Raw genomic sequence first — 26,919 nt, forward strand, 5'->3', positions numbered from 1 at the left:
CAGCACTCAGAGATGGTCACTGCTAGCATCGGGGGCGCCTGTGTGGTGTGGCTTTGGGTATGCATGTGTGCCTACATTTGTGCGTGTTTGCGTGTGTTTAAACTAGCCTCCTGGAGGACCTAGGAAGTTTGTATTGAAGAATCAGTGTGACATCGTAGTTAAAAGGGCTTTAGGGGTGCCGGGGTGACTCAGTCGGTTAAGCAACCAACTCTTGATTTGGGCTCAGGTCATGGTCTCAGGGTCCTGCGATTGAGCCCAGTGTCGGGACATCCGCCTGAGGATTCTCTCTCTCCCTCTCCCCCTCCCCCGCCACATGCTCTCCCACTTTTCCTCTCTCTCTCAAATAAATAAATCTTAAAAAAAAATAACATGGCTTTGGGCGCCTGGGTGGCTCAGTGGGTTAAAGCCTCTGCCTTCATCAGGCTCTCTGCTCAGCAGGGAGCCTGCTTCTCCCTCTCTCTGCCTGACTCTACCTACTTGTGATCTCTGTCTGTCAAATAAATAAATAAAATCTTTAAAATAATAATAATAATACGGCTTTGAAATTAGACAGTTTGAGATTCCAGTCCTGGCTATGCTTCTTATGTAGTGCCCGTAAATTGCCTAAACTATCGAAATTTCAGTTTCTCTTTCTATAAAATGGAGATAATAATAGTATGCATGTAATAAGTTTATTGTAAGAATTAATACGGTAATATATGTAGATGCATAGCATGGTACATGGCTCATAGTCCATGCTCAGTAAGTGTGAGCTGTTGTTATTATACCGGTTTTCTGGTCTGTTTTCCTCACTTAAATTCTAGGATAGCAGTTTCCTTTGTCGTAAAATATTACTGGAAAAATATTTGGAATGATTGCATACATTTCAGTGTATGAATATATCTTAATGTAATCATTTCCCTATGCTTAGGCCGTATCCCGTTCTTTGCCATCATAAAGAGCACCAGCATCGATATCCCTTACGTTATTTCTTGTGCACAGACAACAGATTACAAATGTATCACTAATGGCAGTTTTTAGGTGGAAAAAAACCCACCAGTTCCATAGCATGTACTCATATACCAGGTTGTATGCTAGTTTTTAATTTTTATTTTTTTACAGCAAAATTCTTGTTTACCTCTCCCGCAACCCCTTTGAGGCAAATCGGTTACCCCCATTTTTCAGATGAAGAAGCTCTGAGAGGAGATAAGTAGTTTGCCCAAGGTCATAGAGATAATGGTGGTGGAGATGGTATTTGAAGCCAGCTGTCTGATTTCGAAGCTTAAGCTTCTCCATTCTGGCATGCAGTCCGTCCCTATCCTTTTAAGGCTAGTGGAATGAATAGTTACCATTGTGCTTTTTACAAAATGTCACTTGGTACCACGTCAAAGATAGGACACTTGGCTGGAACTCTTGGCTTCCTCAATATAGTAGTACCTCTTGTATGCGTATGTTCTTATATGTTTTGGAATCAAATCTCCTTAAAATAAGGTGTTAACTAAAGGAAATAAGACATCGATAGGATTATTTGATGAAAGCAAACCTCCGGGTTTTATTTAGTCAATAATACAAAGGTCGTCTTTGTTTTAGTGGTATGGACTAGGCCAAAATGACTTCTCTGCCTAGGAATCAGAATATTTCACAGAAATCAGTATAGGAATGAAGTGATCATAACAGCCAAAGTAACTTGATGGCATCAAAAGGAATTGTAAGTTTCATTACTTTTATATTAGGGGTTGAAAAGAAAAATCTTTAGCTTTAGCTATAAGATGATATATCCGGAAAGAGCTATCATATAGGGGAGACATGGAATATACTGGGATAAACCCCCAAAGAATTATTCGGTGAACTGACAAGTTGTCTTTAAAAAGTCAGCCATTTGTAACATTTATCTTGGCAGCTCTCAAATCTGACTTACAGCATGCAGTGTGGCAGTCAATTTTGTAGGAAAAATGCATAATTAATATGAAGATCAAGGTGTAGGTATTGCCAGTCAGTACCTAACACAGTTTCTTAGAACAAAGGAACAATTGAAGTTGTCTTTTAATAGGGTAATCCCATTTTGTCATTTTGTAGGCTTCAGTTCTTAGTAAAAATGAACGAAAAAAAATCCTAGTAGTAAAATTTCACATTGAAAAGGTACTTTGTTGCAGAGTTTATAACCAACTGTTGTCTAGTCAAGAAAGCTATCTTTGCTTAAAAAAAAGAAAGAAAGCTATATTGGGTTTTGAGTTCTTGAATTTTTATAGCCTTTGAGCTTACACATTCTTGCATTAGAATCGTTCCAGTTGGGGCACCTGGGTGGCTCAGTGGGTTAGGCCGCTGCCTTCAGCTCGGGTCATGATCTCAGGGTCCTGGGATCGAGCCCCGCGTCGGGCTCTCTGCTCAGCAGGGAGCCTGCTTCCTCCTCTCTCTCTGCCTGCCTTTCTGCCTACTTGTGATCTCTCTCTGTCAAATAAATAAATAAAATCTTGAAAAAAAAAAAAAAGAATCGTTCCAGTTTTCCTTAAGTCGTCTTCGTTCTTGCAGGGGATAAACAGTGTCGCCCACAGCCAAGCAACTAAAAAGGTTTGGATCTTGACAGAACATGACCGCCAACTTGACCTGTTGAGAGGATGTCCCCCATGGTAATGTCCTAGCTGGAAAGGGCCCAACAAGCTAACTCTGGACACTGTCATTGTAACTGTGAACAGGGAATTGGACATGAGTCTGCAGACTGGATTCACTACGTGTCTCCATTGCGTAGTAGCTGTCTGCCCCAGGGCCGACTGCCTGACCGTCCCTGCCCCTCAGCTCCCTCAGCTCTCATACAGAGATAACGACTGGTGCCCAGGCAAGGGGCATGTGAAGGATTACATGTATTGAGCAAACCATGTGGTTAACTCCAAAGTGTTTTATGATGCGTTTCCAAGTTATGAATTGATGGCCATGGGTCATCCCGCTCGAGGAGAAGCCAGTTTTCCTTTGAAATATTTCCAAATGAATAATGGGAATATTTGTAAAATGTATGCAAAAATACACCAGTCTTGGGGCTAGCCTCACCAGACCCTCCTCTTTCCTCAGGCTTTATCCAGTAATAATGGGATAGACCCATTCTCTGCCCTGGAAACCCCTGGTCCCTTGCTTGGAGTCTCTCAAAGCTCATGCCCATGGTTTATTCCTCTGATGAAGGAAGGAAACTCTTGGCATCAATAGGTGATTCCTTTGAACACAGTCAAGACCTTTGTGAAAATAGGCATTTAGATCTATTACATTGTCCCAAGATAGAAGATAGAAAATTTTGATATTTGATGCATTATTGTAGCTTTCAATTAAAAAAAAAAGACTCTAAGAGAAGAACTGTAAGGTGGGAAAACATATTCCAACTAGCTAGCTTTATAAGAAGTTAGAGGAAACTCTTTGATTATTAAAGTAATCATTTGTTGCTGCAGGGGAAAAGAAAAGAGAACAAGAGGTTAAGAATTTTGACACTGGGCAGTGTCCAGCAAGTTCTTCAGAAGTCTCTCTCGGTTTTCCCTGCAGCCCTGATTATGTCCCAGTTAAGGGCACAGAAACTACTTCTGAGTGTTGGCTGTAACAAAGGAACTCCCAATCCTGGGGCTGTGCTGACTGCCTTTCCCTCCGCTGCTGTGGGCCAACCTCTCTGCCTTTTATCGCTCCCAGGCAGTCACGGTGGTCCTTTCTCTCAGTCCTTTAGAAGGACAGACTTTGATCCTTAGCTGCCTTAGGGCTGAAGGGGCTGGAGGACTCTGATGAAGGTATTTCAGGCAGTTAACGATTATAATGTCCCTGTGGCATTCCCCAGGGATGGAAGTGTATAAGCTGGGTGCTGGACATTTTACACAAGACCGTTTAGCAATAGGGAGCCACGTGAGGGCCCACAGATCCTGGCATGACTTGAGCATGCTAGTTGGGAAGGGCTAAACCTGCTTGGTATACTCATTCTGAATCAGTTTCTAAAATTTATTTCTCTTAACCTGGAATCTATTCTGAATTTCCCTCATTTGCTTTGGTACCACATTTTATTTAGCTCATTCCTTCATTTTATTAAGCTATTTCTCTAGTGCCTACTCCGTACTAGGCACCGTGAGAGGAATAAGGAGGAATCAGACACTGAGAAGGAGAGAACATTACATGCCTTTGGTAGAAAGTGAGATATGCCTCCAGAATTGGGAAAAGGGAGAAGTTAAACACATGATTTTTTTTTTTTTGGCTGTACTTTCTACAATAAATTGTATTACATAAAAATCTATACCAATATTCATTTATGTAGCAAATCCCATTATAATGAAAATTCATGTTATCTGTGACTGGGGCAAGCATCTCCAGAACACAATTCCAAATAGCAGAAGACTTTGGGCAGTCCTTCGGAGGGAGCTGAAATGGGACTTGACCTATATATCAAGCTTTTCACGGTTTTGATATTTTTCATTTCCACGTGTCAACAAATGCCGGACTTGATATTAAAGCCAGTTAAATCAATATTTCTTCCTGTAGTCAAGGTACAGCAACATATATCCGAGGGCAGCATATCCCCAACAGCCATATTTTGTTGAGTACATACATTTTGTCATAGCCCTAACTGACTGAACTACCTTCAGCTGAAGGATGAAAACATCAACATAGCTAGCATTTTAAAAAAAAAAAAAAAAATCTTGTCCCTCAGCCCTCATTTAAGCAATCCCATAATTTATTTTGCTCACTTTAATCATAAGGAATGAGAAAATGGAAAAGATCTTGATTGTGGTAGCTGTGGCTTCTCTGTGCTCCAGTGGGTCCGCCTCTCCCCTCCCCCCAACGCCCGTCCCAACCAGAGGATCTCTGAACAGGGCAGCATTGTAGCGGGTACAAGGGAACCCAAGATTTTTAGACTATAGGGTTCTAATAAGTGTGAGGGAAAGGAGAGTAGGGTTAAAAACTCATTCTTCTTTTTTGGAACTTTTAACTATGAAAAGATTTCTGAAAGTTACCTGTTCAGAACTCCCAGTGTTTCTCTAAACAGATGGCCTAAAGTCAATTTAGAAACACAAACAAATTTATTTACTGTCATCCAAGAGGCATTCCTTCCCTGTGTATTGTGGAGAGAAGAGTAATTATCGTTCCCTGGGCTCCCGCTCTGTGCTAAGCACTTACAGTATCTCACCTCTAGGAGACAAAATGGGGCTTCAAGACATGTGTTATTATTTACATTTTCTGTGCAGCAGGGGCTGCCGAGTCGCTTTCCTGAGGGCACCAAAACCAGAAAGGGATTTGAACCCAAGTTTGTCTGATTCCAAAGCCTTTTCACTTTTTATATCAGGTGACTTTCCATAAGACATCATGAGACCGAAAAGATTTTTTTAGAAAAATTGTTAAAGTAACACATGGTCATTATAGGAAGTTTGGAAAGCGGAGACATTATAAAGAAAGAGGGAAAAAAAAACCACCCGTAATTCTTTATCCAGGGGTCACCACTACTAAATTTTTAACTTTTTTCTTTCCAAGCTTAAGAAAGCTCTACTTTATATCTCCGACAGAGTGTCGTTCCCCAGTTGTCATCTTGGACATTTATGCACGTACTCCAACGACGTTGCTTAAAACACTTTTGGAATCTCTTTCAGGACCAGTTTAGGCACCAGATTCTCTGCGTAGACTTCCATGCAGAGGGTACTTTACCTGAATACCTATCGAAATAATGCATTTTTTATATGTTCTCCCATTTTTTGCCTTCTAAAATTATATGCTAAAAATGTCTAACCACCCCACAAAGAATGCCATCATTGCTCTCGGGGCGCCTGGGTGGCTCAGTGGGTTAAAGCCTCTGCCTTCGGCTCAGGTCATGATCTCAGGGTCCTGGGATCGAGCCCCGCATCGGGCTCTCTGCTCAGTGGGAAGCCTGCTTTCCCCTCTCTCTGCCTGCCTCTCTGCCTGCCTGTGATCTCTCTCTCTCTGTTTCAAATAAATAAATAAAGTCTTTAAAAAAAAAAAAACAAAACCATAAACATCTTGTACTGACTTCTGTTGTGGTAGGAGACAGACTTGGCCAAAATGCTACTTCCTCCCATATCAAAGATTGATGGACATTCTGGGGCATGTTTAAAAGTCTGTGTTAAAAATTGTATCTATAAATGTTTAATAGCTTATTTGGCGACTCGTTATTTATTACGTTGTCTCCACAGCATTATTTGCCCTTTTTAGTTCATAAAATCAAAAAATTGTTTTTGTCAAAAGCTTGAAAAGCATATTTTCAAATCGATGTCTTTTTAATGGAAGTATTATACTCGCGGAATTACTCCCCTCCGAGGAGTTTCTGTGAAAGAAACATGTTTAAGGGTGATAACCGACCTTTAAATAAAGTCAGTAGCATCTTGTGTCAAAGTTAATGTTTCTCGAAGAAGCAGTCGAGTGTGCACTCACACACACATACATCAAAGATTGCTACCAAAGTGGTCATTAGTATACCTTAATAAAGTCAAGAAAGTCAAGTCAAGTGTCGAATGAGTTTTCATCTCTTTGGTTTATCGCACACAACACTATTACTCTTAGAAAACAAACCTAAAAACCCTCAGCCCAAGCATTTCACTGGTTGTCTAGTTACTTTTCATAGACATTCTGATCTGTCCCCATCATTTTAGCATGGCACCCCCTCCCCCACTGTAAGACCCGGGTTTTGGATTGGTGCAGAATTCACTGGGGCCACTTCCTGGGGTTCAGATAGGCCAGAATGGGCGTGCGCAGCTGTCCTCGGGGCTGCAACCTTCCCTGGTGTTCTGATCGCCAAGATTTCCTTGATGGGACTTGATTCTGCTCTCAGAGCTAATTGCAGAGTGTAGGCCAAGTCTTGTGTTGATAACCTGAGCGCTGTTCCAGTGCCTGGCATTGTGTTCAGTTAATGTGTGTTGGATGAGTGAAGAATTAAAACCTATTCTCTCAAAAATGGACTATGGAGAGGAAGTTAGTTAGACAGAAAGAGAATTGGAATAGAATTGTAAATTAGAATCACAGGTCAGTCCTCTCATTTAAAGATGAAACCCAGAGAGGTCAGCTGACTTGGAGAAGGCCAGCCAGAGAGTTGGGGCCAGAGCCCGGTATGGTACCCAGTGTCCTGACAGCCTCTCCCCCCCTTTCCTTGCTGCCTCCTTGCTTCCTCCCCATTCGCTTCACGGAGGTCGACCTGACTCCAGGATCAAAGACCCGAGCCCCCGCAGCCCCACACAGCGCTTCGCAGAGCATCTCGGGGGACACTTGAAGTGATTGTTGGCTTAGTGACTTAGGATCCCGGCACCTGTCTGTGTGCCTGAGTGGTGACTAGCTAAATGGTGAGCTCCCTGGGGTTTCGGGAACATTACAGACGATCTCTTGGAGAGGAGAATTTCATAACAGTAATAATAACAGTAGCTAAAATTTATTTGTAATGAATTAGGCAGGTTATCACTGTGTAGCATCCTGCTTCGGGGGCCAGAGGGTCCCACGTCCCCACTCCACCGCTTACCCGGTCCGCTCTGATGAAACGTCATGTGAGCTTGCAGTGCCTCATTTCCCATGTCTGCAGAACACCAGTGGCATTAGCGCCCCGCCTCGGGGTGTTGAAGAGTTCGCCTATTTGAAGCCCTAGCGCAATGCCAGGCGCTTTCTAAACCATAAATGTTGGCTGTTATACTTATTAAAGCTACTGTGTTTTGAGTTCACGGCATGAATTCCATATTATACAGTCTTCTCAACAGCTCTGTGAGGAGGGTAATGTTCTTATACCCCTCTCACAGTTGAGTAAACTGAGGCACAGAGAGCTTAATCTGCCTAATAGCTATGAAGTCGTAGGTAAGGAAGGACCAATCTCGTGTCTGCCTGACTCCAGATCCTGTGCCTGGGATGTGATGGAACACACTGCCTGCTAAATGTGAGATCTGACCTCCCAAATTTACTTTTTTCCTAGAGCATTCCCGAATCCAGGCCGCTTTCAGAAATATCTCCGTGGATTCTTGGGTAAGTAGAGATGTTCCTTCCCTTCTCCATGTTCTCTTCCATTGCCCACGGCCCATCTGTCCCTGCACGATCCGCTGACTCCCAGAGGCCTCATCACAGCCCTTGGCAGCCCCTCAGGATCTCCTCGCCAGTTCTTGTCTATAGGGGTGTAGACTGAAGTCACGTGTGATGGGGTGCAGGGAAGGGGCAGTGGACCCAAGGTACTCCTGCCTCGCCTATATCCCCCTTCTCCACCTCCATCACTATTTCTGTGCATTTCTCCTGAGTAGTTTCACGCATGCAAAATACTTCCACCTATCAACAGCGATAAGATGCCCTTGTGATGTATAAAGGAATCATTCTTTCTACAGACAAGAAGGATGATTTCTGGAACCAGACTGCCTGGCTATCCCTCCTTGTAGGGATTCTCTTTTTGCCACTGTTGTTGTTGAAGAACTTGGTCCTGTGACTCTAGAAGTCTGTCGTGCTGTCTTTAGGGCTCACTCACTGTTGAGTGGGAGTGGAAGGGCGTAGGCTTTTGAGCCAGACAACCTGGCTTTGCACCCTTCTTTGGCTGCCTTGTAATTACGCAGTATTTGCATGTCACCTGCTTCTCCAAGCCTCGGTTACTCCTCTTTGAGATGGGGATAATTCTACCCGTCCTGCAGAGTTGTTGGGATATTTCTAGCTCATGTATGTAACCTGAACTGTACAAGATTGACATTCAATTAAATGGTAATTATTATTGTTATCGGTCATTAGTATTTGAATGGATACAGCAAAAGTGTTTGCTGTACAGAAAGCATGTTGTTATTTTTGATTATCATATTTACCTGAAATATTTTTATTTTTCCCCCAGTAGTCTTGCTTGTTTAAATTAATTTGCTTAGCAAGCCAGATATTCATTGTGAAAAGATCACCCCTGGTCTGGTCACTGTCAAATGATTAAATTCTGAACTGAGGTAGACCAAATGAATGAGGTCTCACTGCACCTGAATATTTCCATGAATGTTGAATCTGAATTTGATTTTTTTTTCAGTAACCCTGATACTTTAGTAGTAAAATGACAAACTTTTTGAAAAGAGCCATTAACATTGGTGGGAGTTGGTAGTTTTCCATTGAGTGGAAAAGAATAATTTTACTTCCTCATATCTGAATTCTGAATCACCATTGAAAACACTTTGTAGTTGTTCAAAGAGAATTATTATGGAAACTACTGGCTGGATTTCCTCTCTCTCTCTCTCTCTCTCTCTCTCTCACACACACAGACACACACACACACTCTCTCTCTCTCTCTCTCTCTGACACACACACACACACACACACACACACACACACACCCGCTACTTAGTTTTTCTTGGGTTAGGCGACTGAAGAGTTACTATGTGAATTCTGGCAGCCCTCTCTCCATCAGACAAGCAAGGGCACAATCAATTACTGTTTTCTTGGAACGTACCAAATAATCAGAAACTCTGATTATTCTGCTAGGAGGCAACAAACAGCTTGATGGGAAGATATACCAACTGAAAACAATTCTGATCATATTTTTGTCAGAATGAGATGCCTCCAGCTGTCCGTCACTAATCACATTAGAGGTGGAAAGCAGGAATGTTTTGGCCTGCGAAAGATGACTCTAATCGCATGTCAGAACACTACTTTTTAACTGGCCGCTTATTCCAGGACGGTGACATTGGACATCCATTCTGTAACTCTTCTTGCCACTTGGTCGTCGTCTCAAACATATGTCACATGAGCACACTGAAGGAATTTTCTAATTACAGTTCAAAGGCTTTTCTTTTCTCTTTTTATGCTCACTCTGCACACATCACTGATTGAAATGATTTCTCCCTCAGCATAATCCTATTGCCAGCAGTTACAAAAGAGTAGGGAGATGGCAGATGAAACCCACAATAACTGAAGAGGTGTCCGAATTCAATTAGGAAGAGGCCTCTCCCGTGTGGATGCATAAGCCATATAAATCCATTTTAATTGTGAGCTTGTGGTTCTTATCTGGTCATGTTTATTTTGGATGCAAGTGCCAAAGCTGGATATAGACCAGAACGCCAGATCTTTGAGCTCTGATGACTAATTTGGGTATGCATTGAATCCCTTAATTCATTTCTTAATTAGTTCTCTCAGAGTTAGAGTTGCTTGGTTACAGTCATTTTCACAAAATTTTCATAGATCAAAACAAATGTACATAGATTTTTCTCCCTCCTATTGGTTCACATGCTTGCTCTGGTTTTAAAGAACTGTTCTTGTCGTTATCAGAATAATAACGATGCCAACAGTGATAACAACGAAACCAGTATGTTCCCAGACAGTGTGGTAGAGTACAGACTAAGACACCAGGAAGCTGAGTTTTGATATCTAACTTGACTACTTACTGCCATGGACCTTAGTCAAGTTACTTTCCTCTCTGTACCTCAGTTTCCTTTTTAGTTGGGAAGAATAATAGTACCTACTTTAATGATTGTTTTGAGGATGAAACTAGCATTGCATAAATGAACTAATATGCAGAAAGAACCTGGCACTATAATAAATTTTCGTTACGATGTTTGTTATCAGTAAGACAATGCGAGACTGATGAGCAGGCCAGTTTTGCTGGTACCACAATACCATCATCTAAGTATGTCCCATTTATTCAGGCCATTTTGAGATCATTTGTGATGGTTATGAAATATTGGAGACACTAAAGTTGGAATTAATTTCTTTTTCGTATTTGTATTCCTCAGACTGGGTATAGAGTTAACATTTTTGACTTTTCGTGCTTGATCAATATGAGTGTTAACTTGAATCCTTTTGGTGAAAAATTCCTTTAAAATTTGAATGAGCATTTTGTAGATACAGTGTTGGCCCTCATTAAAAGGAAAATTGTGATTACAATAGGTAAAATATATATATATATGGGGAGGGGGATTGAGAGAATTGACTTCAATAAATTCACTAGAAAATTTCAAACTATTTTTAACAGAGTTAAATGTATTTAATATTACAGTTCAAATTTAATGAATGTTCAGGAGTGAAAATCCAGGGAAAGATAAATCTAGTAATTTAATGAGCTTTCATCATGGCTCCAGAAGAGTTAGTTCACATTAAAATTGATTGCAAAGAGATGCACTAAAATTACCTTCCCTTAGGTGGATTATGTTCTTTGGTTTTTGTAATCTGTAGTCATCTCTATTTTCTTTTCTTTTTTAAAAAAATAGAAGTTTCAAAAAATATATGTTTCAGGTGTATGGTTTTATAATTGGACATCTGTATACACTACAGAGTGACCAGCACAAGTCTAGTTACCATCCATGATGATACAGTTGACCCCGTCATCCGTTTTACCCTTTCCCTACCACCTTCCCCTCTGGTAACCACTTGTCTGTTCTCTGTATCTGTGAGCTTGTTTTTGTTTGTTTTGTTTATTCTTCTGTTTTGTTTTGTTTTAGATTCCACATATGAGTGAAGTCATATGATATTTATCCTTTTCCATCTGACTCATTTTTTTTTTCCATCTGACTCATTTTGCTTAGCACAACACCCTTAAGGTCCCTCCATGATGTTGCAGATGGCAAGATTTCATTCTTTTTTACGGCTGCGTAGCATTCCATTATGTAAATAGACCACATCTTTTTTATCCATTCATCTATTCACAGATACATAAGTTGTTTATGTATCTTGGCTATTGTAAATAATGCTGCAGTGAACCCAGGAAAGACTTTTTTTTTTTGTGGAAAAATTAAATAGAGGGGCGCCTGGGTGGCTCAGTGGTTTAAAGCCTCTGCCTTCAGCTCAGGTCATGATCTCAGGGTCCTGGGATCGAGCCCCACATTGGGCTCTCTGCTCAGCGGGGAGTCTGCTTCCCCTCTCTCTCTGCCTGCCTCTCTGCCTACTTGTGATCTCTCTCTCTCTCTGTCAAATAATTAAATAAAATTTAAAAAAAAATTTAAATAGAACTACCATATGACCAGCTACTCCATTTCTGGGTACTTATCCAAAGAACATAAAAATACTAGTTTGAAAAGTTAATATGCACCCTTAAGTTTACTGCAGTGTTTTTTTTTTTGTTTGTTTGTTTTTTTAAAGATTTTATTTATTTATTTGACAGAGAGAGATCACAAGTAGACAGAGAGGCAGGCAGAGAGAGAGAGAGAGAGAGGGAAGCAGGCTCCCTGCTGAGCAAAGAGCCCGATGCGGGACTCGATCCCAGGACTCCGAGATCATGACATGAGCTGAAGGCAGCGGCTTAACCCACTGAGCCACCCAGGCGCCCCTACTGCAGTGTTTTTTGAGGAGCCTCCATATGGCTTTCCATAGTGGCTGCACCAGTTTACATTCCCACCAGCAGTGCCCAAAGGTTTCCTTTTCTCTGCGTCCTCTCCAACACTGGTTATTTTTTTTTTTTTTTTTGTCTTTTTGATAATCAACATTCTGACAGGTGTTAGGTGATATCTCATTGTGGTTTTGAAAGCATTTCCCTGATAATTAGTTAAATCAAGCATCTTTTCATGCACCTGTTGGCTATGTGTATGTCTTTTTTGGAGAAATCCCTATTCAGATCCTATGCCCATTTTTTAATTGAGTTGTTTGGTTTTTTGTTGTTAAGTTATAGGAATTCTTTATGTATTTTGGATATTAACCCCAAACTGGGTTGGATATATGGTCTGCAAATATCTTCTCCCATCCAGTATGTTGCCTTTTCATTTGGACAGTGTTTCTTTTGCTGTGTAGAAGCTTTTTACTTTGCTGTAGTCCCATTTATTTTTGCCTTTGTTTCCATTGCCTTTGGAGTCAGGTCTGCAAAGATGTCGTTAATAACCGATGTCAAGGAGTTCACCACAGATGTTTTCTTCTAGGAATTTTATGGCTTCAGGTGTTCCATTCAAGTCTTTCATCCATTTTGAGTTAATTTTTGTGTATGGTTTAAGAAAGTCATCTAGTTTCACTCTTTTGAATGTGGTTGTCCAGTTTTCCCAAAACTATTTCTTGAAGAGACTGTCTCTTCTCCACTGTATGTTCTGGAATCTTTGTCATAAATGAATTGTCCATATATGTATAGGTATATTTCGTGTCTCTCAGTTCTGCTCCATTGATCGGTCTGCCTGTTTTTCTACCAATACCATACTGGTTTGTTGTTGTTGTTGTTTAATACCATACTGTTTTGATTACTACAGCTTTGTAGCACAGTCTGAAGTCGGGGCCACAAGTAGGTTTTTTTAAAACTGTGCTGGGACCCAGCAGTTCCCCTCTGTGCATGCGTGTATGTATTCTAGAGAAATGTACACACACGTGCCTCCAGATACAGGTGTGAAATGTTCTTAGCAGCATCTTAAATAAGAGCCATCCCAAATATCTGTCAGTAGCAGAGTGGCCGACTAAATTGTGATGTAATAAGATGGAATGCTACATATCAATGAACAAGGATGAACCAGAGCTACACAGATGTATCTTACACATCTTACACTATCTTACACATCTAAGATACACAGATGTATCTTACAGACAGGATGTTCAAAGGAAGATACAAAAGAATATATAGCAGTCTTATTCTATTTATATGAAGTGTGAAAACAGACAAAACCACACTTAGCTGCTAAGGGGGGGGCATCCATAAGTGGCTCCAACTATAAAGAGAAGGAATTGACTACTGAAAGAATTAGGATAGCGGTTACCTCGTAGGGGAGGGTGTGCTAGGGAAGAGAAAGGATCTGGAGGGCTCGCAGGGGTGCAGGCACTGGTCCTGTTCTTCCACTGGTCGGGTAGTTCCATGGACAACATGCGGCACGTTGCATCAGGCATTAATGTTTTGTGTGCTTTTCTGGCTGAGTGAGAGTTCATGATTTTGGAAGTTTCTAAAATGCAAAATAACTTTCTCTGTGGCCAGAGTTGGTTTGTCCTTGTCCTCCATAGTTTTAGGCCTAGAGATTCCTGTCATTGTAGGTTGCCGTGGAAGTAAACTATCGCCTTGTTACATAGCCTCCAAAGTGTGCTATGCACCCTGGGGAGCTCTTGAGAGGATTCATTTGGGTGGAAAAGAAACTGATTAGAACTTGCATTTACATTCATTTTATTTTCATAAAACATTGTGATGACTGCTGGTGATTACATTGACGGAACCCCTGGGTCCACATGTCGGCGGGGGGGGGGGGGGGGGGGGGTTGGGGGGGGGGTCCGCTAGCACTTGGAGAGAGGGAGACGAGGCCAGGCCCTTCACAGTGGCTTCTCCACTGCTTCCTCCACTTAGGTTTTCTGTGAAATATCTTGTGCCTCATTAACCGGATTTACAGATTTTATATTTTAGTTTTAACAAACCCTCACAAACTAACAGAATCTTTCAAAGATTCTGTAAAGAATTTCCCTAAATGGAAGAGAATTTTCATATTGTAAGCCACAGCTAAATGGCAGAGTTCAACACAAACTCTTTGTCAGCCACATTATGAAGTCATGACCGTGACCATAGAATCAGATCTTGCAAGAAGCTGACCACGAAAATTCTAAAGGATTTGGGAGACCTGTGGATTTATGTCTACTATGGTTAATTAATCATTAACCTTCCTGTGTGTATTTGCCTTGAGATAGTCATGATTACCAAAGTCTGGCCTTTTCTATTTTGTTCATGTTCTTTAAAGTGTATAACCTGTTAATATAATAATATCTGTACATGAATTGTAAGTGAACAACTGCAAATATTTGGAAATACATGTTGAAAACACCTTCAACAGCACTGCCTTGTAGTGCAAAGGGTCCTCCCCGATAATAGTTAAACTGTGTAGAAGAGGGTAGACTTGCTACCCGTATCAAATGAGGCACTTGTCAGCCCTGATGTTTTTTCTGTTGGCAAATATCAACAGCGAGGCAATAGCTTAAATATTTTACTTTATTAAAACTCTTCTCAAGCCAGTGTTGGAGTTGGGAGTAAGAGAAATGAAAAGACACAAACACACACACACTCAGAATAGTTCTGTTTTTCTGTTTTGTTTGTATTCTCTGTACAAACATATCCTTTTACTTAAGGGTTTTGTATGCTAAAAATAAAAGTTGAATACCAACAGGTAGGCTTTCCCAAAGCAAAAGTAACAGCAGGCACTGGACGGCACATGCATCGTGGCTTGCATGGGAAGGGCGCTACCAGCTGTCTGTCGACTTGGCTCCTAAGCCTGGTTCTGCCCCTTGCCGGCAGCCCCAAACGCAGGTAATCCCCTCCCTGAGCTGCGTTGCCTTTCCTCCATTGCGAGGGTGATAACAGCAACCCTTCTCCAGCCCTTACAGGGATCACATAGGAAAAGCATCTGTAAAATGTAGAGTTTCCTACAAATGCGACAAATTATGATCGTGCCCCTTATACTTCTCCTTTAAGGAAATGTAACTTTTTATTAAAGTGCTGATGCCCTCAACCTATAAGGTTCTTTGGTTGCAAACTACAGAAATGGACTGATTTGCTTCAACAAAAACAAAAGCAAAAAAAAAAAAAAAAACCAATTATTTTAATATTTTTTACTGGAAGTATCCTGGTCTGTATCTCCCAGACTTGAAGGAAGGGTGGGACCCTGGGATCACACGAAGCGTTGCAAGCCCGGAAGCTCTGGAGACCCCAGCACAGGTTCTGTGTCCCTCTTCTCCGAGGTATCGCTCGGAGCCACACAGGCGCCCCTGTTGTGTGACTGGTGACTTTTACCCTCTGTGTTTCATGCTTCCAAGTTGAGCTCTGGGAAGAGAGAATCTCATTTGTCCAACTTGGGTTGATTGACCGCTTTTTACCAGTCAGCCTTGGGTGAGGGGCCAGGGTCACCTAGTATAGACAGCATTCTTGGGAGGTCTGGTCCCAGGAGTTTCTACCTACAAACTGGTATTAGTCATGACTCGACTTTCTTTAAGGAATTTACATTAAAACGATCAAGTATAGGGGCGCCTGTGTGGCTCAGTCCTTACGTGTCTGCCTTTGGCTTAGGTCATGATTCTAGGGTCCTGGGATTGAACCCTGCATCAGACTCCCTGCTCAGTGGGAAGCCTGCTTCTCCCTCTCCCACTCCCCCTGCTTGTGTTCCCTCTCTCGCTGTGTCTCTCTCTGTCAAATAAATAAAATCTTTTAAAAAATAGAAAGAAGGTATTAAATACACTTTAGCATTCCTAATGCTGATAGTCATTTCACTGACAGCCCGGCTTGCCCTAGCATTTTCTGCCAAAGCGGAAAGATGGAAAGAGAGGTGCAGAGTCTGCGTACTACAGACAAGTCGTCACGCTACTAAAGCACTGTAACTTTTTTTCTCTTGGGAGCCTCTTAAAGCATATTTGAATATATCACAGACTTTCCTAAACAGAGGTGTACAGCCAGTCCTCACAGCAAACAGGTATTTGATAAGGAGCATTTGTTCTACTGGGGCTTAGGCAATTATTTGTAATATTTCAAGAATGGAAATGATGAAAATATCTATATGCCTGAAAAAGCGATGACTGTCTTCTGAAACAACTAAACATGACTTTCAGATTCAGTCCCTGACAGGTCTTCAATAGAATATTGTCCTATTTGGATCATTCGCCATGAAGCTATAAAGAGTTCCGAAAGTCTTTGTTTTCAAGCACATGTCCATCTGAAATCATCACGGTTTTTGTTGTTAATATACAGGGACGTCTTCCTTCTGTAAAGAAGTTGCTTTCTTAGAGAAAGCATGCCACTGAAGACAGAGAGACAGTAACAATCACCATTTCCTTAGCCTCCCCCGTCTGAAGTGCTGACTTACATCACAACCTATATAGTTCCTTCTTTTTCACCAACTCTCAATACCTTACCAACCAAGTGCCTCACACTGGTTACAAGGATGATTTATTATTCGTCATATTTTAACTGCTGAGCCACGAAATGTTAAACTGATATTGGCAGCTGTTGTCTGAAGGTCTGCAGGTATCCTGTCTAATGCTTTCAAAGTCCCACATTAGCAATAAATCACAACATACATAAGTTTTCAATAAAGTAATGGGAAGGATTTTGCATTCTGGTTCCCCTAAGCTTTGGTATTTGGGAGTTACTTACGTGGGAAATTCAAGTCAAGGGGTAAAACATTCTCAGGCTTTAACTCTTGAACTTTGGGCCGACCATAGTCGATAGCAAAAGCATCTTGGTAGCTTTGTTCTCCTAACCCTGAGATCGCTTGGCTCTGGGAACTGACAAAGTGCCAAGTATAGGCCTAATTGCATTCCTTGTTACTGAGGAAAAAAAAAAAAAAAATCTCAGAGGAATTTTCCTTTTCTTTTAAAGGGATACCTTGAGCATTATTAACATTTTCTGGAACAGCAAAATTGTTCTTAAGACTTTTGCAAAGCTTTCTGAAAAGAGAGCATGAGGAGGGCTCTGGCGGCCAATTAAGAGGACATGTGTTGCTTACCTAGAGTGGCAAAGAGTTAAGGAGATTAAATCAAAGAAGTAGGAGAGATGCAGTTTTGTCCTCTGTGAGCTTGCACTCTGATTAACGAGCTGGTGTTCCCTTTTTGTCTTCTTTCTCTGTGGTCTGCTCAAAGATTTATCAAGATAGTACGTGATATATTCAGCTAGCCCCATAACAGACCACTGGCTATCTGAATATAAGTTCTCTTCACCAGTATTCCCGGTGGTTGTGCCCATTGCCAGGTACATAGGCATGTTCAATTAGTATTTATTGGAAGAAGGAATATACCCTGGCAGTTCTTTCTGTGATTTACATATTGACAAATTATATATCGGCCCAGACATCCTCTGGGCCAGATAAATTCTGATCAGGGCATCAGTACCCAAGTTCAGTAGATTGGGATCTTTCAGTACTGGGAGCTGATAATGTAGTAGAGGAGCCAGAGAGTGAAGACACCAGGAACCACGTGAATAAACACAGCAAAAACAACTAGCAGTGAGGGTTGCCAAAGACCTCAGCAGGGTGAGCGCTGTGATGGGGACTAAGGGATTGGAGAAACCAAGACCTAGAATAATGTAAAAACTTGGCGGTACAGAAGGAATTGATACAATTTCCCAGAAGGCTTAATTTACTCCAGAAGTTAACATATCCGAAGAAAAGGTTCAGCTGATCACAGCATTTCTTAATGTAAATAGGTTTGCAGAGTTCTCACCATACTGGCAGTATGAGTTTCTACTTTATAGCATTTTGCTTTAACACATCTGTTGATGAGCGCCTGGTGCCAAGGCCAAGGGTTAGCTCTCTGCTTCACTTCCCCTCTCTGGGCTGCAACTTCTCTCCCAGAGCCAGGCAGCTGTCTCCCCCAAACGTATGCTGTCAGTCACATAGGAAAGCAGATGACCAAAAGAGGGTAGATCAGCACAAATCTATCATCAAAGCTGAAAGAAGGAAAGAACCTCAGAGCGAACACTGTGCTGACTGTGGGTCAGAAGGGTTATCTTCGTATCTCGAGGACAGAGTGTTTAATAAAGATTTGGGTACAAAGTACACATCACCCTCCAGGCATGCTGAACTATGTCAACCGGAGCACTGTCCTTAGGGTTTACAATTTCCCCCTTTTCCTAAATTAAAAAATGCTAATGTGAACTCTTAACTCTCAACAACACATGTTATTATTGTATATAGGGCAAAGAGTAAATAAGACACTTGCCTAATGACATGACAGTTCGCTTTAACTCAGCAAGCTGGAAGTAATTTTAGCTTGTTTTCTTTTTTCCATGCTTCTTTATGGAAATAGGCCACAATCATTTGTACTCCACCATTCTTCATAACCTTATAGCATGCTTCCTGTTTATGCTATTAAGAGCTGTTTTTAAAGACCCTTGAGGGATATCTTTTAATATATTCTTTTAAAAATAATTACTCTTCTATTGTACCCCCTTCGAATGTCTGAGGGTTTGGAAACACGGAAACTTCTTAATGAGATGCGCTTAGTGGTCTATGCGAGTATCGCGATGTTTACACCTAGTTCAGTTAATGTAAATTATGTTTAATTAGTCATTCTGGAAAAGTAGTAGATGTTTTGGAACAGATTCAGTACCTAAACCCCACCATTTGGCTTTTATGTATCATATTTATAGATAAAACTCTATAAGTAGTAGTTATAGATTTAAAAAAAAACAACATTTGCTGTAGCATCAGGTCAGTCGTTAAACAGGACTCATAGTAATGTGAGGAATGTGTCTTGTTGGGGCATGAAAAATATCCCTGTGGGACAGAAGATCACTTTTATTAAAATGCTTTATGAACTTGAAAATACTATACAGATATCATATGTTACGTTCTTTTTACACTCATGACATGCAGAACTTCTGGGCTAAACAACAGTTCATAACTTTGTGATTTAATGCTGAATATGTTCCTGTTTTGAGGGAGATTTCCTTTTTTTTCACATGGAACTCTTAGGTCAAAGACGCCCTGACCCTTGCTTCCTTAACTGGGTTCCTTCCTGCTGCACTTGACTTTGGAACTCTCCAGTCCGCACTTGGGCCCCTGGAAGCACGCTTCACATGGGGCTGTTTGAGGAGGCCAGTTCCTAGGAAGAAACTTGGCCGGCCTCACAGGGGCAGCCCATAGGTGTTGGCTCAGAAGCCCACCGAGGCCATCTCCCAGGCCGACATACATACCCTTCCAGAACTTCTCTGCCAGGACACTCTCTTTGCTCTCTCGCATGACTCTCTCTCTGCTGCTTCGCAAAGCTGTGCGGGCTGGTTCTTTTTTCCTCGTTCTCCCAGCAGCCTGCGGTTTGCATCTGACAGTCTCGAGTATTGGTTGTTCCCTCTGTTCTTTCCTACTCTCCCAGCACCACATTCTCTGCACTTCAGCCTTTTATAAATTTTTTTAAAAATTTTTTTTTGGGGGGCCCCCACAGCCACAGGAGAGTACAAACGAGAAAATGTGTCCTGGCGCTTCTCCTCTGCTGATTTCCCACTGCCCTCTTCTCGGAGGGAAATTGCTCTTTTCCCCAGCACTCCGCAGTTGCCAGCTGCGGCTTTGTTCTCCTCCCGTCACAGAAAGCTCACGTGGAGTGGCTGCAGCGGGAGGCGGGAGGGCCGGGTGGGGGGGGGGGGGCCAGCACGGCCCGGAGAAGTGCTTCATTGTCCACATCAAGGACCAGGCCATGGGAAACAGACTCCCTGACAGTCACCATGGGCTACACAAATATTACTTCCATTTAGCCTGACCTTTCATTGTGCTCGAAAATGACTGAAAATACTTAAATCGTGTACAGTATTTTTCTGGAAACAGAAATTAATGGGGTTCTTTCAAGAAACCACACTTGAACTTTTGCCCTTTTCTTCCCTTTTGACTCGTTATATCCAATTCAGGGTTTCCTTTTAGCATGTATTTTCCTTTTGTGAGAAATAGCTAATTCTCTACTGATAAAATTATGAATCGCAGAAGCAATGTAATTGTTAAAAATAAGGATACCTCATTTGGCCTTAAAACATTGAGCTCTGGGAACTGACTCTTCCGAACATTTTTTAAGTGCGTACTGTGTAAGCCAGACGGACTTTCTAATTCTGTACCCACTCTAATGTATTACCTCGATTGGTTCTTCTAACAGTTCTGTGACCGAGGTAGTATTGTCGTGGGTTGACGTTTTACGACACGAACACCGAGCCATGGTGAAGGTGGGTTGCCCAAGGTCTCGTAATTAATGGTGGGCAGGGCCTGGTCTTGATCCGAAGTCGTCTTGCTTCAGGTCCATGCGCTCAGTCACTGAACGTAACAGCCTAAGGGACTTGACTGTGTCCCATAACCTTTGGGCGTCTGACTTTCCCCACCTCTGAAGTGGGAATAGTAACATCTACCTTACTTAACCATGGTAAGGATCAAATAAAATAAGTATTTTATTCACACATTGTGAAGAGACACACTGTGAGGCTTACTTTTGGGCCAACCATTGCTATCTTCTGTTAGTTGGGTGATTTGGGCCCTTGCTTCTTGGGTTTACTCCTGGTTCAGATGAAAAAACAACATGTTTCTCTTGAGGTCTTCCTGAAATCTCAGCAGACTTCAAGTTTCACAACAAAAATGCTTTTTTTTCCTTCCAAAATGGTGGCATTCGGGAATATTTAGTGCCTCAGCAAACTCGGCATAACGCCTTTAACATGCCAAGGAATTTCACGGACACTTGTTCCCTTTAACTCGCCCTCATTAATGTAGCCCTCAACACCCTTTCCTTTTTTTTATTTTTTCTTTCTTTTCTAAATCAGGCAAAATCAATTTTCTTTCAAGTCTCTGCTCACCACATACTGGTGACTTGTCATTAAGTGTCCTTCAATATGTTGTACAGCTTCTGGGACCTTGTCTCTTACCGCTGGCGTGCGGCCGTGAAACGGAAGAGGATGTGGGGCAAGGTTTAGGCCAGTGGAAAAGAAGTGGAGATGGAGTGCGCAGTTGAGGACTTAGAAAGGCCATGGCAAAAAAAGGGGCGGGGCTTCAACATGCGGGGACCGGAGAGCAGAGCTGGACTCCCGGGAGATGTGATGGGTGGTGCTGGGAGAGGAGGACCAGGGAAAAAAAAGGAAGAGGAGATTGGGAAAGACAAGCCACACAGGACATGGGTATTTTCTTGCCACTGGTCTAGAGAAGATGGTACCTTCCTCCTCCTCCTAACTCTTGGCTTGCTTTCCCTGCTGGCGGGCTCCTGCCTTTTCAGGTCTCACAGTTCTCTCACAAATTAGGATGTTGGGGGTTCTGAATTCTTACAGTCCCTTGAGGGGAATGCGCAGCCTACCGGCCTGACTTTTTTTGTGATTCTTTGAAGCTTTTATGCATCCTGGATACCGAGTTCTTCCTGTGTTTTCTAATAGTTCTTTCTAGTGTTTTCTTTTGCATACCCAGGGTCACTTGGTTTCGGAGGGTCTTCCAGGCAGGATTCATGATCATAATGAGTTATTTTTTCCTCCCTTTTCTGGATAAGAACAATATCCTTGTCATTCAGTCTCCAAATATAGCAAGCAGTTATGAGAGAAGAATATCCTTATGTTAGGAAAGAAGTTGGCAGCCTCGATGATACGAAAATGTCCAATTTAGAAAACATGTTTAAAAAGATTCCTTTTTGGAATCAGGTGGGATGAAAAGGAACAAATAAAATTTAAAAGAAAACGTGTGGTCTGACAGCACCTTCCACTTCCTGTCTTTAGCCTTCCAGGTACTGTGGATTTGGCCCGAGCGTCAGATGTCTTTGCTATCGTTTCATTAATATGTCAGACAGAAAACTGGTTCTGGCGTCTAATTGGGAGCCTAACTTGGATGATAGATTTTTTAGCTGATGCATGTAACCAGAGGACTACAAGAATGCTGCCAGGGACTAACTGTCTGGAATCTCTTTAAGAATGGTGTGAAGTGTATAAAAAGAGTGCTTGAGCACAGGGAAGGGGGAAAAGGCATCGAATCCCAAAGAAAGGGTCGAAAGGAAATATGTGAGTTAATCATGGCTGGAGGTGTATAAACAGGGAGCTCCTGGTATAAAATCATCTTTTGATTCAAGTGCCTGTAGTTAACAGTCATCAGGATTGTAGACAGAAGCACGTCTGTCGCATCCGACCAATCCAAGCATACCTGTAGTTTCTCTTCCTAAAGCGCTGACCTGACCCAGACACTTGATATGCAAGAACCTCAAGTAAATCAAACTGGGTGAGTCCCTTTGTAGAGGGTAGTTTGGCAATATATGTATTTTTCAATCCTTTATTTTTTTCTATTTTTTTAAAATTTTTATTTTAAGGAAACTCTGTGCTTCATGTGGGGCTCACATGTGTGGGGCTCAAACTCACAGCCCCAAGATCTAGAGCCCCAGGCTCTGCAGCCAGGTGCCCCGTTTAATCCTTTAACATGTGTCTACTGTTTCATTAGAGAACTTTTATCTCTAGGAATTTATACTGAGGAGAGAACTGAGGGTATATATAAAGATTTTAGCTGCGAAGATGTTAATCCCATCATTGTTTACAATAGGGTAAATGAAAAATTGCTCACATGTACAAAACAGATTAGTTACAAGCAGCACGTTCTAGTCAGAGAATGAAATACTATTCAGCGGGGAGCCTGGTTGGCTCAGTGGGTTTAGCCTTTGCCTTCCGCCCAGGTCATGATCTCAGGGTCCTGGGATCGAGCCCCGCATCACTGGGTTGGGGCCTCTGCCTTCGGCTCGGGTCATGGTCCCAGAGTCCTGGGATCGAGCCCCGTGTCAGGCTCTCTGCTCCACGGGGGGCCTGCTTCTTCCTTTCTCTCTGCCTAGTTGTGATTTCTCTCTGTCAAATAAATAAAATATTTAAAAAAAAAGTACTATTCAGCTACTCTAGATGATGTTGTAGATGAATGTTGATCATGAGAAGACATCCATTCTGTATTGTTGGGTGAAGAAATCATGTTCTAAAAGAACACATGTGCACAGTGTGGTCACATTTTTGTTAATGTATGGATGTATTCTTAGAAAATGGCCCGGAAATAGGTTTAAGGGTTTTTAAAGTGGTTCTCTGGGTGGTATGATCATGGGCATTTAAAATGTCCTTTTTTGTTTATCTGGGTCTTTAATTTTCCCACTCTAAACATACACTGCTTTTACAACAAGAAGGAACCAACAAAGTTTATTTTTAATTGAGGAGAGGAAAGTATGTGAGCCAAACCATATGAAAATGACTGATTCTGGATCACCAGGGACGTCCCAGGATGTGTTTCAGCTGAATCGATTTGCAGACTTCAGCTGAGTGTGTGCGCCGTGATTTGAGGACAGTCCTTGCTCTTTGATGCACCTGATTTTGCAGAGATTAGGAGCTTTTTCCCCTAATCTCTGCAAAATGAAGGGACTCAACCTAGAAGACCAACTCTGGGGTTCCTTCCCGCTTCCAGAAACTGCTGATCTGGGGACTCGCTGCATTTCTCATACTTACAAGCTGCCGCGTGATGAGAACATATTAATAAGGATTTATCTTATTACTTGTAGTACACAAACTGCAAGTTTGTCCCTGGTGTCTGTTTTCCACTCTTTTGAAGAGAGACCTTCCCAAGATTTGGTTTTCCATCACTCGTTGCCTAGTTTTGAATTTGGGGGGAAGGCTTATAGTGAGCGTCACACAGCCAAGAACTGCTCGGTGCTCCAGGGGAATTTTGGCAATAGGTGGATGGCAGTTGAAGCAGACAGCAGCAAAGAACTCACTTCTGTTAGCAGATGAAATTCTCACCAGCGGTTAAATCCTGCTGACCTCTCGGCCTCTTCCTTTGGTATCGTGGAGGCTTCTGTCTGTCCACACCTCCTGGGCCCAGTTTAGTTCAGGGATGGGCAATATCATCTATTTTTACTCATTGTTCACTCTTGACAGATTGGTATGACAGTAATTTCCTCCTCCCTTTGAAAGTGTAATTTCAGTACAAGTTCACGGTCCTCATTGAAGTAGATTATAGTATATATCTTGCTGACAGGCTTCCTCATTCTGTATCCTCTGTAATGGAAGTTAGTGGAAAAAATGTTGTGCCATGGGTTAGGAAACCCGTGTTTTGACTCTGGTTCTGGCATGAACCTGTTCTAAAACACTGGAGATGTTACCTAGGCTTTTTAGGTTCAAGGTTTTCTCTATAGAGCGAGTGGGCTGAATTTGGGGGTTTTCAAGCTTCCCTTCAGCTCCAGGATTGTATGAAAATGATCTACAAAGGCCATGTATTGTTGCCTACATAACTCAAGACTGAAGACAGAGCTTCTGTTAACAATCCAGCCCTGTGAGTCCCCTCCTTCTTATCTCTCCTGGTGCAATAAACCATTGTTTTCTTGTTTATCTTCCTTTCTTATGCCACACGACATGATTTCAGAGAGAATCTCATTCTGGCATTCTCTATATCCTCTAATGTATGATATGTCTTTGTGACTTACGAAAAAAATTCTTAAAAGCAGCCACTTCCATTATTTTCCAGTTTTAAAAGCTATCCCCTGAGAACTAAATGTCAATTCAAACATTCCTACATTTGTTATCATTTCTAGCCTAACCTATAGAAGTTTAAGGCATAATTTGAAACAGAAGAATCCTTGCCTTGAGACAGTGGACTCATAAATATGTAGTATGATTTATCCATACGATTTAAGAAGAAATTAGGATATTTAACATTTCGAGCAACATTTTTTTCAGTATCTACATTGAATATGAAAAATTTGGCTGCCACACATGCTTGCCAACCCTGCCTTTTTTATTGTAGATAGCATATTTTAAAATGGAGTAACAATTTCAAACAGATCTACTGTAAAAGAAAAATCAGGTTAATAAATAAATAAAATCTTAAAAAAAAAAAAAGAAAAGAAAAATCAGGTTACTCTAATGAAAGATTTACAAATCAGAGATTTTACTCGTGTGTTTTAGCTTGATGTCTAATTTGTAGACTCTGAAATATATAGTATCTCCTTAATTTATATAAGATACCTGTTTTCTGTAGTAAGCACAGAAAATCCAACCTAAACAGGCCACAGAAGAGACTGGGAACTGCCCACTCAATACCCATTCTTTCTTCCTTCCTGACTTACATACACACCCTGCTTTTATTCAAGGGACCAATGTACCCACCCAAAAGACTGCCTCCTGCATTTAGGGGTGGCCAGCCGAGAAATCTTGGATTTCTGGATCCTGGAAAACTGGATTTCCAGGAAACCTCCTCAGCAACAGTTGCGTGGGCTGTGCCTGCCTGCCTTTTTGCCTTTTTGCCTTTTTGCCTTCTCTTCTTCCTTCCTTCCTTCCTTCCTCCCTTCCGTCTTTCCTTCTTTCTTTTCTTTCTTTCTTTTTTTTTTAAAGATTTTATTTATTTATTTGAGAGAGGGAGAGAGAGAGTAAGCACAAGCATGTAGAGGCAGAGGGAGAAACAGACTCACCGCTGAGCAGGGAGCCCCACGTGGGGCTCCATCCCAGGACCCCGGAATTGTGACATGAGCCGAAGGCAGACGCTCAACTGACTGAGCTGCCAAGGCGTCCCACACTGTGCATTTCTTGACTCTCTTTCTACATTCCTCTACATTGGCTCTTCTCCGGGCTCCATGTGTTCACAAGATGGCTAAGGCAGCTTTAGTCCCATCCTCTTCATTCAAACCTAGCAAAGAGGAAGTCTAGTTTTCTCATAGCTCAAAGTCTAGATTGGCTTCTGATTGGCTTGATTGCCCATTGAGGTTGCATCAGAGCCATGACTGAGACACTCAGAATGATGTGCTGATGGCTTCATCCTGGGCCATGTCTCTCACCCCCAGCCCATTCTGGAGGTGGCTCCAACCGAGTCTTCTAGAGCAAAGTAGAGCTGCTGTGGGAGTGAATAGATCCTGGATGATCAAAGCGCAAATATCCACCCTACCCAGTTTGCCAGTTTCTTTAGGTCCATCATTGAGTTATTATAGTCTCTGGTAATGAGGTAAACTAATCATTTGGTTTGCAAAGCTACAGTACACAGTGATTTGGTCATTGGATTCATTTATGGCAAATGAAATTGAAGTCTCAAGGCCACACCATTAATCCAGATTAGATATCAAAATATCTAAATTTAATTTTCCAGATTAATGTCTTGCAGTAAGCCATATCACTTCCCTTTCTCATTATCACCCTATATACGGCCCCCCGAAAGAGTAGAATCAGAGTTCGCCAAAAAATGTATTTCAACCCCAAGCAACTGTATTTTCCAGTGTAGCTTGTTGGTGCAACAGAGGACATTGTTTCCGAACATAAAGTTGTATAACAAGTCAGAGCTAAATGGAATTTAAAATGACTTGTGATAAACCGTGAAAAAGTGGTACTTTAAAAAAGTAATGTCAGCAAGCTACCTATTATTACGTAACCATAATGCCAGGGCTCCGAGTTTAGACGGAGGAGCTACAGGGCAAGGATAAAAAAGATTGCGGGCTTCTGGTTTGTATGAGCGAACATGCAGAAGTGATTTTCAAGTGATTTACTGCAGTCGCATTTTGGGACATGGTATGCAACAAGACAGATGATTATGCCCACAGTTCTGAAAATGTTCAGATGGCTTTCAATTAGCTTTGGGCAAAGCTGCTCCTTGCAGAAGCCAGTATTGATTTTTCAGAGCGCCTCGTTGCTTTTCAGCG

The 26,919-nt window shown here is 41.8% G+C and overlaps 1 protein-coding gene across 8 annotated transcripts in view; it reads left to right on the forward strand.

Moving 5' to 3' along the window:
• Window positions 1-26,919, forward strand: part of SPATS2L (spermatogenesis associated serine rich 2 like) — a 173,449-nt gene that overhangs the window by 14,759 nt on the left and 131,771 nt on the right. For 7 of the 8 annotated variants that reach the window (XM_046018630.1, XM_046018621.1, XM_046018624.1 and 4 more), the window contains one exon: window positions 7,892-7,941. The exons of the other annotated variant lie outside the window; for it this stretch is intronic. The gene's annotated coding sequence lies outside the window, so the exon portion shown is untranslated. Of the gene's footprint in view, window positions 1-7,891; window positions 7,942-26,919 lie in introns of those variants that run through there. 8 annotated transcript variants of the gene reach the window in all.

Source organism: Meles meles, chromosome 9 (assembly GCF_922984935.1).
Source record: "Meles meles chromosome 9, mMelMel3.1 paternal haplotype, whole genome shotgun sequence".
Classification (NCBI taxonomy): domain Eukaryota; kingdom Metazoa; phylum Chordata; class Mammalia; order Carnivora; family Mustelidae; genus Meles; species Meles meles.